A 13,417-nucleotide genomic window follows, 5' to 3' on the forward strand; every position below is an offset into this window, starting at 1 on the left:
TCACCAGATCCATTTACCTTATAAAAAAGTGTGTGGAAAGAGTATAAAAGGGTTAACTGAGTCAACACCGCACAGCTGTAAAGTTCAGCGCAATAAAGCCGAAAACACTGCCAGTTTCAGAGAGAATTCGGCCTAACCACCCCCAGGCCTGCCCTAACAGTACTGGAAATCATTCCACAGCCCTTTGCTGCTTTCTTTCCTGCCTCACTGACAATTTTACAAGAAAACCCGTTGCTAGCAGCAAGAGGGTATTTTGCCTGTAACGCAGCACTCTTGGGCGGATTAGCTGTCGCACTTTACAGCTAATGACGGAATTAAGATGATTTTACTGTTATTATTGTTGTTATTTTTATTATTGTTTTACCACATTTATTTATTTTATTATATTATTTATTTATTGCACCACAGGGCCGCGTCACCCAACGGCCGTTGGCGGCCCTGTTTTGGGGGGGAGAAGCCTGGCAGGGGTAGGAAGGAGGGCAGAGGAGAGGTGGTGCAACACCAATTCCTCTCATTTTGACCAAACTGTTGCAAAACGTGGCCGAAAACCACACGCATGTGTGGTTTTAAGGGAGGCCGGGCGCGGCGCCGGCGCCATGGCAACGGCTTCACCGCCGCCTCCGGAAGAGACGGGGCGGGGCGGAGGTCGCAGCGCCAAGATGGCGGCGGCCATGGCGGCGCGGGGCGGCGGGGCGGCCCCGTGAGCGGGCGGGGGGCTCCCCTCAGGTGAGGTGAGGCCGGGCCCCGGCCCCGGGGGGCTCCTTCGGCTGGGTTTCGAGCACCGCAGCCGTGGGGCTCGCTGTGTGGCTTGGCCCGGCCTGACCTGGCTCCCCTTTCCTCCCCAGGCATGGCCGGAGCGCTGTAGGGCCGCGGAGATGCCGGGCGGGGCCGCGGCGCAGGAGGGTGCCTGAGAGCGGCCGGGAGCTCGGCGTGTGGGAGATGTACGTCCCGAAACCTCGGCTGCGCCGCCTGTAACGCTGTCTGGAGAAACAGTCGCGTGGTTGTTGTAACCTCAAGCCTCAGTGTTTGCCCTTCTTAAGGAAGCAGAGCCGGGGCAGGCTCCTGTGGAAGGTTGCAGTGAAGTTCTGTGCAGGTTGCTTTCAGGTTTTTTCCAGCCATACTCGTGTGGTTTTTCCTAGTCGCCGTGCCTCTTGTCGCTTCGCCCATGGGTGACGCCATGCGTGCTGCTATCTTGGCTAAATTTACTCCCTAGCAAAGCTAAACTTTGACCCAGATGTCCCTTGTGCAAGAAGTGCGGGATGGGGATCAGAACAAGGCGTGTATAACTTACACCAGCTAAACCACTAAGAACTTAACTGGCTGCAGAAAGCTGGGCACCAGACACAAATGCGAGAGTTAAACTATATATGCAGCCTCACTTTGGTTCTCGTGTATCCGTTGTGATATAGTTCTTGGATGTAATTACTCCATTTTTAAGCCATACTTAACCTAGTTCATTGAGTGGGGTGTGTTTACATAACGGGTTGCATATTTTCCTTATTGATTGCTAAGTATCTCCATAGGAGACATTTCCTCTTTTAAAGACACTGCCTAATCTCTGCTTTTGGTGACAGACTTTGCAATAACGTTTACTGTGGCAATGTTTTAATCAAGCACAAACTTATCCTGCAGTAACATGGGGAAAAGAAAAAAAACAAACAACAGACAGTCTACTTGGTTTTGTTATTACAAAATGGGGAGACTAGGATTAAAAAGTAGAGAAGTCAAAGTACACGTTAAAATGAACACTGCAGAAATGTTGGTTGGTGCATGAGATTTTGTAGTGTTTGTTAATACTCAGAACAGAGAGCTTCAGTGGGGATTTTAGCAGTGTTAAAGTTACTTGATCCAACAAATCCGTTCTGTTTGCTCAAGTGGCAGGCTGTCATGTCTTTCATCTGTTCCTGCAGAGTCTCTGCTTCTCTAGCAGCTCCATCTAATGATGTCTGTACCTTTTTTCTTTCCTTGCTTCTTACTTCTGTTTTCCGCTGACAGTCTTTTTCGAGGTTGTCCCCTTGTTCACTTGTTTCTTCAGGTTGTGGTGCTGAGAACAGGCAGACAAGATTCCATGTTTCCTGTGTCCGATACCAAGTTGCATAATCTGGTTTAATGTTTTATTAGCTCCGGACTGGGAACTAGCTGGCTTGTTTGCATTGTGCAGCAGTGTTTGGTGAGTTCTTAGAGTTAGAATAGTGGAAAATGGAACCTGTAGAGAGCTGCCTTTTTGAAACAGATCCATTCTGAGTGTGTGAAAAGGCTTGCACTTCGGTTTATGTAACTTCTTGTTGACTTGGACAAAAAGTTGATGACTCCTGAAAGACAGCTGTGTTTTGTAAAGGCTCTTGTTGCTATTGCAGGATAGGATGAGCAGGTAGAGAGTTAGCAGACTTCTTTGAACCTAGACAAAATATTTTTTTTTTTTTTTTTTTTTTAAAGGAATTTTTCTCTTAGGTTTTCTAATGGAGGGAGGCTTTACTGATCAATACAAAAATAATTGCTCAACTTGGTTTCAATACACTGTCCTTTCATAAGTTTGAGAAAATTAATTTGCCTTTAATCTGACAATGGGCTTATTCTTTTCTGGGGATTCCTTGAAACAAAACTGTTTTTTCATCTTGCTGCTTTGAAACAGTCTTTTCCAAGACTTTCTCTGTAATACTAAAACTCCCGTGGCTCGCAGGTGTTTTGATCATCCTTTGGTATAAACCAGCTGTTCATGTCCTTTTGGGTATCAAGGTACAAGAAATGAAATGAGAGATAAAACCAAGCACATCATTTCTCTTGCTAAACTGAAGAGAACCAGTAGCAAGTAGTGCTGGTTCTGACAAGCTCACATCATCACGATTTTAAAATAGGAATAGAGTTTGATTTCATGAATCCTTGTCACTTGTCTCAGGCAAAGGTTTAGCTGACTGTTCATGGTAACTGGAATTTATTGTGTTTGTACATGAAATCAACATACAGATCTGGGGTTATTGCGTGGTATTTTTTTCTCTTACTTTCTGCTTGTCTGATCTGATAATGATTCAGACCAGATATAAATGTTAATGTTAATTGGGAAGTTAAAGAAAATGTGCCTTATGACCTTTCAGATCCAGTAGGAAGACCTTCTGTGGTGTTTGAAGGTGAGAAGTTACAGTCCTGCATGTGAGAACTTGCATGAACCACTTAATATGGCCACTAAAGCGTTTTTAACAGTGGTAAAAGCACAGAGAACCCTTTTTTTCAGTTTGGTCAGCTCTTGGGGAGACAGAAGTGGTAAATGGTAGATTCTAAACTGTTTTCTTCCTCAAACAATATTCTTTATGTCTGAATAATTAATTCCACATCACTTGGTAATTTTGTTCTTAGGTTTCATTATTGTTTCTCTTAGCTAGTGTTACTATAGATTTTAACATTTATTTCCCACACAAGCAACAGCCTGCATTTGTTCAGATTGAGTGTTAGCACTGTGTTTGAATTCAGAACATAATCAGATATCTTGCAAATTTCCCAATGGCTGTTTCATCTTGAAACATTTAGAGATTCATTTTAGTTTCTCCTAATTATAACATTAGGCAGCATTCTAAACTTAGGACGCCACTCTGGCAGTGATATGCTTGTTTTTCTAAACTAAGCATATTTTCTGTGGTTACATTTTCCTTTCATTTAAGTACAGATTTTAATCAGCGTAGGCCAAACTTTTCCAACCATGCTTAAAATTAGCTTGAGCTATATTTTAAATCACATTAGCAGGACATCTTTTAACTTATTGAGAAAAATGTATGCAGAAATAAATGTTTTCAAGCTGATTAATGCTTTTGAAGTGTTTTTACAGCTTATTTCTGTCAAAAGTGTATAGATTGCCTCAAATATGTCTTGATACTAGTCTTTTTATAATAAATACCCCTGAAAGCACTTCATACTGTGCTTCTGAACTTTGAAAGGTAGCTGTTCAGCAAGAGACTGTAAATTCTACTCAGCAAGAAGCCAAGTTACATCAGAACAAAGTGAAATGCTGTTCTTCCAGACTTCTGTGCGAGCATTGTTTTGGAGATTACTGAAGTTTTCATCGGTTGTCTTGTACCTCCTTCGGCAGGGTGTCGGTACTGCTTTCTGTTAGTAAGCTGAAGCTGTAAATTTCGCTAAATGAAACTGAAGTTAACAGACTGAAATCTGGCTTTCTGCATTCTGTCTGTAGTCAGAACTTGGAACTTGTTCCTAGCTCTGCAACATAATTTTTTTAGGTAGTATACCAGCCAGAGTTTGGGGCCGTGTGCTCTAGGGAAGTCATCACAAGGTTCTTTAACAAAGCCAAGGAGACCTATATAAGAGTTCTCAAAGAGCAAAACAAATAGAAGAAAAATTTACCTGTTGGGTCTCTACTGGGATGAAGTGTTTTTTTTTTGTTTAAATTCTGAGCTAGTGGAAAGCCTTTTTCCCTTGAGTGCAAAATTTCAGGAAGCGTGAGGTAAAACGTTGATGCCAAGGTTATCGAGTGGTTGTGTAGAGTCTGGTAAGACTCGTGAATCGTTTCCTATTAGTGCCCTGCATAGACAGTACCTCTCTTCTGGTCTTCCCTCTTCAGTGTGACAACACCAGTAAATCTGTCAATTTGACTAGTAATTTCGCTTAAACAGAAAAGAGTTTTAGGGGTATTTTTTTCAGGGTCTCTTGCCAAGGTCACTAGGTTTGTCCTTACAACGAGTAAAAATGGTATTTTGACAGTAAACTCCTTATTCATTGACAGGTAGGGGAAAAAATGTTCTGGGAACTGATGTGCATTTTACATGTGGATAGGGGGTGTTTGATGTGGTTTAATCTCTCTTAAATAATTGCAGACTGTCTGGGAAGATGAAATGTAATGTTCTGGGTATGTCTGATCTTTCTGTAGTTTGGGATAGACTGTTTTAAAAAGAGGTTCAGTCTTACTGCGTTTTGTGCTGTCTCCAGGAGATGGACAGGTTCTGCACTTTAGTTTCCTTAGAAAAATATTTGTGTGTCAGTCTGATTTACAGGAAATGTTTTGCAGACTCATCTATTTGTAACCATTGAAAGTTACAAAGTGTCTCGCAAAATTATGCCCTTGCTCAGAGAAGTGTGTTCTTTCATTAGGAACATCAGGTTTAAATTTTCTCACTTGAATACCAAGTTCTAAATAAAGCTCTGACAGTTACCACTATTTCCAGTGCTTGCATTGGTGTACTATTCATTACAAAATGAATGCTTCATTTTATCATAAATGGTTGTGCCCCTGAGGTTGCAATTGCCAAATTTTAGTTAAAGCAATCATTTGTGTATAAATTTTCTTGAAGACTGTTGTTCCTGCTGTAGCTCTCCAGCCATGTAGTTATTTACAGCCTTTAAAGGGTGTAGGTACAGGCTTTAGACTAAATGCCTTTGCCCTCAGTAGCCTGTAAAGATAGCATTTCCAGGGATTTTTGCATGTGGGAACATAGTTGTGCATGCAGCAGTGCAAGTCTCCCAGCTCTTAAGAGCTTGGGATCTGGAGTTACTGTAGGGGAGTGGCTTAACCACAGAAATTGCATCTCCTTCTGTGAGTCAGGTCTTACTGTCTGTCCTTCTCCTGAGAAAGGTGGCGGTGTGCCTTTCTGCTAATACCAATGTTTTGAATGATTTTAGTGTTTAGAGTGAAGTTATAAAGAACTTTTTTTTTCTGCGTAAGAAAGTATTTGATACAGAACCGTCAGTCTCTATTTTCTTAGCTAGATGATTTTTTTATTCTTAATATCTCTCCTCTAAGTTGAACTTTACTGAGAGCTCTCAGATTTCCACCAGGCGTGTTTTGAAGACCTAGAACATAAAAGTGAAGTTCATGTTGGAATGCAGTCTGCAGAGAAGCAAAGTTGTGGGCAAGCATTTTTCCTTTTTCCAAATGTAGAGCTAAAGCAACATTAATAATACTTCTACAAAAACGTTACTGGGCTGATTTAAAGCAAAACTCTAAAACTGTTATATCCCACATGGCATGAAACATTCCTGCGTTTTTTCCCCCTGCTGTATTAACTTCTTACACAGAAAGGAAATGAATTTTAGAAAGAATGTTATACTTAAGCCGTTTGTGACATTTTCTGTTAAGGAAATACCAGCTGTCGAGAAAGATGCAGCCAATGTTGAGCTATATTAAAAACATTGTAAAGGAACTATTTGTCAATGAAAAGTGGATTAATTAAAACACTTTTAACTATTTTTGCTCTGGAATAGGGTTAGGGAAGTTCCATATATGCCTATTCTAAACTCAAGCCATTACGAAAAGCCACTTTTTTTTTTTTTTTGAAAGGAAGTTCATTTACCTAAGTTATTCTCTAATTTATAATAATAATAAAATAACTAAAATGTGATGAGTTGGATTAAAAAAGGGGGTGCTTGGAGTCAATATGCTTTTTCTTCAAATTCTGAAAGCTCGCTTTCATTGATTTTTTTTTTTTTTTTTTTCTTGGTGGACAGAATTTATATCGAAAAGAAAATATGTTGTATTTTAGGGTTATCATATTAAGGTTTTTATTTAAAACCTTTTTCTTTTATGAGCAATTAATATCACTAGGAGGTATTATTTTACTTCTATGGGGGGAAATACTGAAACATACATTAAAAAGAAAAAAAAAAGTAACCTGAATCAGGTGTGTGAAACACTATTATGATAAGATTTACTCTTTAATCCAGTATGGATTTAATCCTGCTGGCTACTCACTACAGTGAATAACACAGACTTACTATACTGTTTTGAAACGTAAGTAGTAATTAAACCAAAGCTTTGTTCTTTTTCCCATTAATCTGTTGATAACAGATTTACCCTTTCAAAGGTAGTAAACGCAGAAAAAGTTGTTCCTGTTACATCTCTGCTTTTATTTATGTACAGAATTTGAAGGGGATGCTTAACCATTATAATTATGTGACTTCAGTATTGAATTTTGATTTTTAGAAAAGTATGAACATAGCATGTGGGCGATGGTAGGTCTCCCTCTGCTTAAGATGTCCTAACTTTTAATTGTAATTATTTTCTGGAAATTCATGAATATCAAAAAGCTTTCTTTTGTCCCTTGAATATACTGAAATTGCATTTCTCAAGTTGCATGATTTCTTTGAGAGGTAAGCAGGTGTTCCCCAAAATTCTCTTCACATTAGACATGTAATTTTTAGTCTGCATTCCAGTATCAACGAAAACATAGGTACAAGTGAGATATTGAATATGTCTTGTTAATGTCACCCACATCTCCACATACAAATTGACTGTCTGCAATTCCATTATTGTATTAACTTTTTTTCCTTAAGAAAATTACTATTTAGGATGGATTGTATATTAGGAATGCCTTAAGGATCTAAGACGTGTGGTCTGTAGAACCCATTTTACTAGTTGCACATTTGATGCTGTATACTGAACTGAATAAAGGAGTGATGATTAGCTGAAAGCGTCCTTAGTTAAATGCCGCTCTGAAGATTTGGGTTGTGCTTTTTACTTGATAAGCACTTGACACCGAATATTGTTACTAATAGCTAGTTGTAGTCCATTGTAATCCTTGTACTGAATGCTAAGGTTTCAAACTGGACACCTACAGAACAAGGGATGTGAAGCTTCCGCAGCTGCAGTTCTGTATTCCTCCCAGGCTACCTGTCCTTGCTTCCACCCTCGGTAGGCCTCCTCTTTCTGCATGAATTTGGCCAGGAGATCCTCATTCATCCATGCAGGCCTCCTGGTGTTTTTTTCTCACCTCCTCTTTGCCGGGAGGAGGTGATCCTTGGACACTAACCAGCTTTCTTGAGCCCTCTTCCCTCCAGGGCTTTGTCTCATGGTACTCTACCAAGCAACTCCCTGAAGAGGCCAAGGTCTGCTCTCCCCAGGTCCAGGGTAGCAAGCTTGTTGTGCTCCCTCCTTGCTGCCCTTGGGCTCCTAAACTGCACCATGACATGGTCGCTACAGCCAAGGCTGTCCTTGAGCTTCGCATTCCCCACCAGCCCCTCCTTGTTGGTGAAAATGAGGTCCAGCACAGCACCTCTCCGCGTTGGCTCCTCCATCACTTGGAGAAGGATCCATCCATCACCAACACATTCCAGGAACCTCTTGGATTGCCTGTGCCCTGCTGTGCTGTCCCTCCTACAGATACTGGGGTGGTTGAAGTAAGAGTAAACTTACTCCCTTGCAGAGTAAGGGGCGTTGTTTAGGAACAAGGTTCCTTTTTTATTTGAAGTCTTAGGGCGGTGTGAATTGAGAAGCAAAGAGGTGGTTTTAAACCTGTTGTCGTTAGAGCATTTTAAATGTGCTTTGTAACCGGGCTGCCGGAGGAAAACAATTTCCCTTCCTGAGGGAGGAAGGAAAGAGAAGCATTTGCTGTGTTTTGCTGGTGGTTGTTTCTCTTGTTTATGTAATGGTGTTGCACTATAAGGGACAAAAGTACTTTTTATACACAGGAAAACACGGTTGTTTAACCACCAAAAAAAAGAGGTTTTAGGAGTATGCACAGTATCAAAAACAACATTTCTCATTGTTGATTTTGCTTTTGTTATGAGTGATAATTTTAAAACTATATAAACATGCCTTTCTGTTAGTTAAGGAAATCTACCTGACATTTCTGTAATGAAAATGCTTCTAAACAAACATTTCGCAATTTCACAAGATTGTCAGAATTTTGTAGTGCCTCTAAGTTTAGTGATTTCAAAATGTGTCTGTACATTTCAGTTGGCTTTCTCGACACAGTTTTGTTGTTAAATGAAAGATTTCTTCTTTAACAAAAATATTTGCCCCACCTATTTTCATTCGCTAGTGGCGGGAACAATAATGTTAAAAGCTGTTTAAAATACATGAAGTGATTCCTGTGGTCACGCCACCTTTTTTATTCTAGAACAGTGAAAAGAAATTAGATGCTAGAACTTAATCAACATAAGCAGTGATTTTGGAGGTAGAAATCACTAAGTATCCTGCAGGGTGCAGACTGAGACAATTTACAAATCAATAAGTTTGGCTTCTTCAAGCAAAAATTGGGACTTCTTAGATAATGGACAGTAAATGTTGGCAATAAAGGTCATTTCTTAACTTAAGGTAATGTAGAATACATTGTACGGAATTATGGAACAAAAGAATGTAAATACCTAAAAAAATTTTTGAATCAGCTTCTTTTCAAAGTGTCTTGACCTTTATTGAGTCCCCCAGCTGACATTTTAAAAAGATTTTTAGTACTAGTTTCTTTCATTATAAAGGGTTTATTTGTATATTTGCTCCCACATACTTCATTGTCATCTTCTTTGCCATTTGATTTTTTTCAGCTACAGTGGCATCTACTTCATATCAGCATGATTATTGTGACAGAGTAGTGATGTAGTTCTGTTTTGTATAGAATTCTAGAACACATTTCTGTAAGTATACTTGTTACCTTGGTAAGCAGAAGAAAAATAAAGCAAACGTGAATGAAAAAGAATGAAGCAATAAGCACCTACAGTACGTAAGCACCTACAAAAATATTTGAAAGGTAGGTTAAGTATACTCAATTTAGGATGAAATCACATAATAGTCATCGCACATCCACATCTTTCTTTTTTGTTTTGAAATTATTATCTGCATTTTCTCTTTAAAGGTAATAACATGTTTAGCAAGACTTAATGCAAGTGAATCATAGTATATATATGTTATTGTGTAAAAAAAAAAAAAAAAAAAAAGATGGTTGTGTTAGTCCCATATTTTTGAGGGGAGAAAAACTTACTTTAATCTGTTCTCTGGAAGTTGCTGAGACATTTCATTGTCTGAGATGATAACAAATGGTGGAAGGGTAAATTATACTTTAAATAATGCATACAACAGGAGTACATTTTTTTCTCTTTTGCAGTTGTTAGATTGGGATTGTCCAGTTTGCTGCTTTTTTTTTTTTTTTTTTTTTTTTTTTTTTTTTTACCCATTCTTTACATCCCTTGACCTGTTAGTAGCATGGGCTGGAAGGTTCCTGGCTTCTCAAGAGCAGTATGGCTGTCTGAACCGATCCCAGAAATAAGATGTAATTTTCTCCTTACTACTTTCCTCTTCTTAAATACTTTGTTCTTTGAAGCCTTTAAGTTGTTTTACATAATCTGATGTGCTGGTTCACAACTCACAACGTTTTCTGGTAAGACATTTAAAAAAAATTGAACTTTTCCTTAGAATGACATACAGTCTTTAGACTTTATTTTAAAGATTCAAGGGAGGGGATGGAGGGCATTCTGAGAATTACTGGTGTTTTGCAGTTAAGTTAGTTAAAAGCCTTTAATGGGTTTGCCTTACTTCTGACTACCTGGTACCAATAGTTGCCCGAAATTGTGGCTGGGATTTGTACCTTTGTTACTTGAATGGGCAAGTTGTCTGTCTGCTGTCAGTCATTTTCCTTTATAGATTTGGATACTCAGCAACAGTGAAGAAACCTTCAAAGGATGCTGCTAGAACAAAGGGATTAGGTCTGTTTATATAGAAGACAAGCTTAGTCTGTTAATGAATGAGTAATGTTGAGAAGAATATAAAAACATGTATTTTATGGTTTAAGCTAAATGTCAGCAGAGACTAAGAATAAACTTGCCAGCACTGCCTACTTCAGGCTTTCTTCCTGCACCTTCTTATGAAATGTATGGTTCAAGATATTGTCAGGATGGCTGGGTGGACTGATTCAGTTCAGCAACTTCTGTGTTTGTTCTACTGATCATTTTGTTCAACACCATATAAGATAACAAAGTATCTTAGGTATCAAGAAACTGTAAATATTCATTTTCTGTAAGAATGTTCTGTTAAACACAGATTAAATGCAGGTTTACAGAATCTGTCCTTTCTTTACCCTAGGCAATTTTCCAATTTACTGACGGCAGGCAGCCCAACAAACACTCCCTCAGACAATTCCTCATCTTTATCCTTTTTCCAGAATGAAAATCCAAAAATATCATCAGTCGGGGCCAAAATAACAAATGAAAAGTGGGTGTTGCCACTTCTTGCCAGGTTTTATGTAAATGTTGTTCTCTTTCCCTGTCCCAGAATAACAACAAAGCTTCCCAAAGAATCCACACAATAAAGCAAACACTATTTCAGACTCTCATCTAATTCAGAGTAGCTACATGAAAAACGCCGGATAACAAGAACTATAAAGTGTATAGTCTATATCTGACTACTAAGGTCGCAGGGAATTTTAGGGGTATGTGCTTGGTCCTTGATGATACTCAGCTGTTACTCTTACTACTAGGGCATCAGTTAGGTAGCTGATAGTTGCTTTTCTTTTGCTTGATTGCGAGGAACCTAATTGGGGCATGAATGGGTAGATCCAGTAATTTATGACAGACTGGCATGAAATGCTTCGATGAAGAACTGGAAAACAAAGGTATACAAGCTCCAGAGATTCAAGTGTAGAGATTATGATCTACATCTGCTTGTTCTTCCTCCAGCTTCAATGGCATGCTCAGAAGCAGTAAGAATGACGGGGGTATTGTGGGGAGTGAGACCTAGAATTGGTGTTGAACAGCAGACCAGAGACTGGACTAACAGCATAAGGTGTGCTGGCAGAAGAAGTTAATACAACTGAAGTGACAAAGAATGAGGAGCAGGATCAGAAACCAAGACTGAAAAATAGCAAGAGGGATAGGAAGCAAGGTTTTCAGAGCAATAATCTGGATGTTGTTTGGGTTTCTTCTATACCAGATGTGTGTGGCAACCATTAACGGAGTTCCCAAGGACAGTTCTTTGAATCCGGAAATGCTGGTGGCTGGTTGCAGCTCAATTGTCTTGAGTTGTACATGTTGCTGTTTTCTGCAGGCTGTTCTTTTTTTGGTTTAAATTCTTGAGGTTACAATGAATTCACTATTCTAAGTTTAGAGAGGATTTTTTTTATCCAAAGGTGCTCTGTACCAACAAGTCATTGTAATTAAATCATGTTCATATCCGTGATATGAAAGAACAGTTTCTTCATCAGTGGATTTAGTAGAGGAAGTTCTGCTACCATAGGCTCCTCTCCATGGGCTGCAGCTCCGGCCCGGGGCCTGCTCCTGCGGGGGCTCCCCATGGGCCGCAGCCTCCTCCAGGCCACATCCACCTGCTCCACCGGGGGCTCCTCCACCCATGGGGGGGCTGCAGCGTGGAGATCTGCTCCATGTGGGACCCATGGGCTGCAGGGGGACAGCCTGCTCCACCAGGGGCCTCTCCACAGGCCGCAGGGGACTTCTGCTCCAGCACCTGGAGCACCTTCTCCCCTCCTTCTTCACTATCCTTGGTGTATCTTGGATTTTTTCTCAGTTTCTCACCCTTCTCTTCCACCAACTGCTGTTGTGCAGCAGTTTTTTTGCCTTTCTTGAGTCTGCTCTCACAGAGGTCCGGCCAACGTCACTCACTGGCTCAGCTCTGGCCGGCAGCAGGTCCCTTTGGGAGCTGGCTGGAGCTGGCTCTGATCTAACATGGGGCAGCTTTTGCAGTCTTTTCACAGCAGCCCCCACACGGCTTCTCACTACCAAAACCTTGCTGTGTAAACCTACTACACCCCCTCAGCTCCTCCATGGTTCAGATAAATTCTATTATTTACAAGACCCATTTTCTTTGCTTCAGTGGATAAAATTCTACATCCGAACCAAGTTTGGAATACTTGAAAAACAAGTTGTCTTAAGAACAAACTGAATACTGAAACCTAAAATAAGATTAAAATAAAATAAAAAGACCCTAGAATATAACTAGAGAAATCACCGCTACGTTAATTTACAGCTAGGATGTCATAGGTAACTTGTTAATACTTAAAATAGGAAGTAACAATTTCTTTCCCTGTGGCAATGCTGTCTTAGTTCCCCTTTTGAAAATGAAGTGAGTCTCCCATACAGGTTTAGGTAATGTGCAGCTTCCCTTCTACTTAGGCATATTTGTGCATTTTCATTTATGAAGTGTAAATGCTCAGCTTGTTTTGAAATTCAGATATGTTGGATATATGGGACGGTAGGGGCCCTGAGCAAACTAGATAGGAGCCCTGAGCAAAACCTTGCTGCTGTGTTTTCTTAGAGTTCTGGTTTTGTGCTTTTGTAGGAGGAGGTAGAGATAGTTGTAAGTAGTTGTTGAAAGGCCAAGTTTTTGTAAATAGATGTGTGCTTGGAAAGTCCCTAAATAAGCTGGCAAAATAAATTTCCCTGTTTACTCTTTTGAGTTACAAAGAATTTGACGAGGGACAAATGCTGCTGCTTCTGAAAAGGGGGAGGAAAATGATCTAGTGAAAATAATTGTCATGAAAAAAAAGTTTTTAAAATCAAAACCTTACTAGACGCTTACTGTTACCGCTTACTGTACTAAATAGTCCATTATTGAGGACTGGTAGCCTGCTTCTAACATGTTAGATACATGAAGGTTGAGGTACTGCATTAGTAATGAATTACATTCTTAGAGCTATCAGAGGATAACAGGTTGATTGCACTGCATAGTGTGAGGGAAAATCTTTGTCAGATATGTATT

General features: G+C 39.9%; 1 protein-coding gene across 4 annotated transcripts in view; it reads left to right on the forward strand.

The window, feature by feature from the left end:
- Positions 1-665: 665 nt before the first annotated feature.
- The window catches only part of LCLAT1 (lysocardiolipin acyltransferase 1), a 93,790-nt gene continuing 81,038 nt past the window's right edge, over positions 666-13,417 (forward strand). The window contains exons 1-2 of one of the 4 annotated variants that reach the window (XM_084515582.1): positions 666-726; positions 846-941. The gene's annotated coding sequence lies outside the window, so the exon portion shown is untranslated. Of the gene's footprint in view, positions 732-845; positions 1,094-13,417 lie in introns of all 4 variants that reach the window. The other 3 variants (XM_084515585.1, XM_084515583.1, XM_084515584.1) reach the window with 3 other exon arrangements.

This window comes from Aythya ferina, assembly GCF_964211825.1.
Source record: "Aythya ferina genome assembly, chromosome: 3".
Taxonomy (NCBI): Eukaryota; Metazoa; Chordata; class Aves; order Anseriformes; family Anatidae; genus Aythya; species Aythya ferina.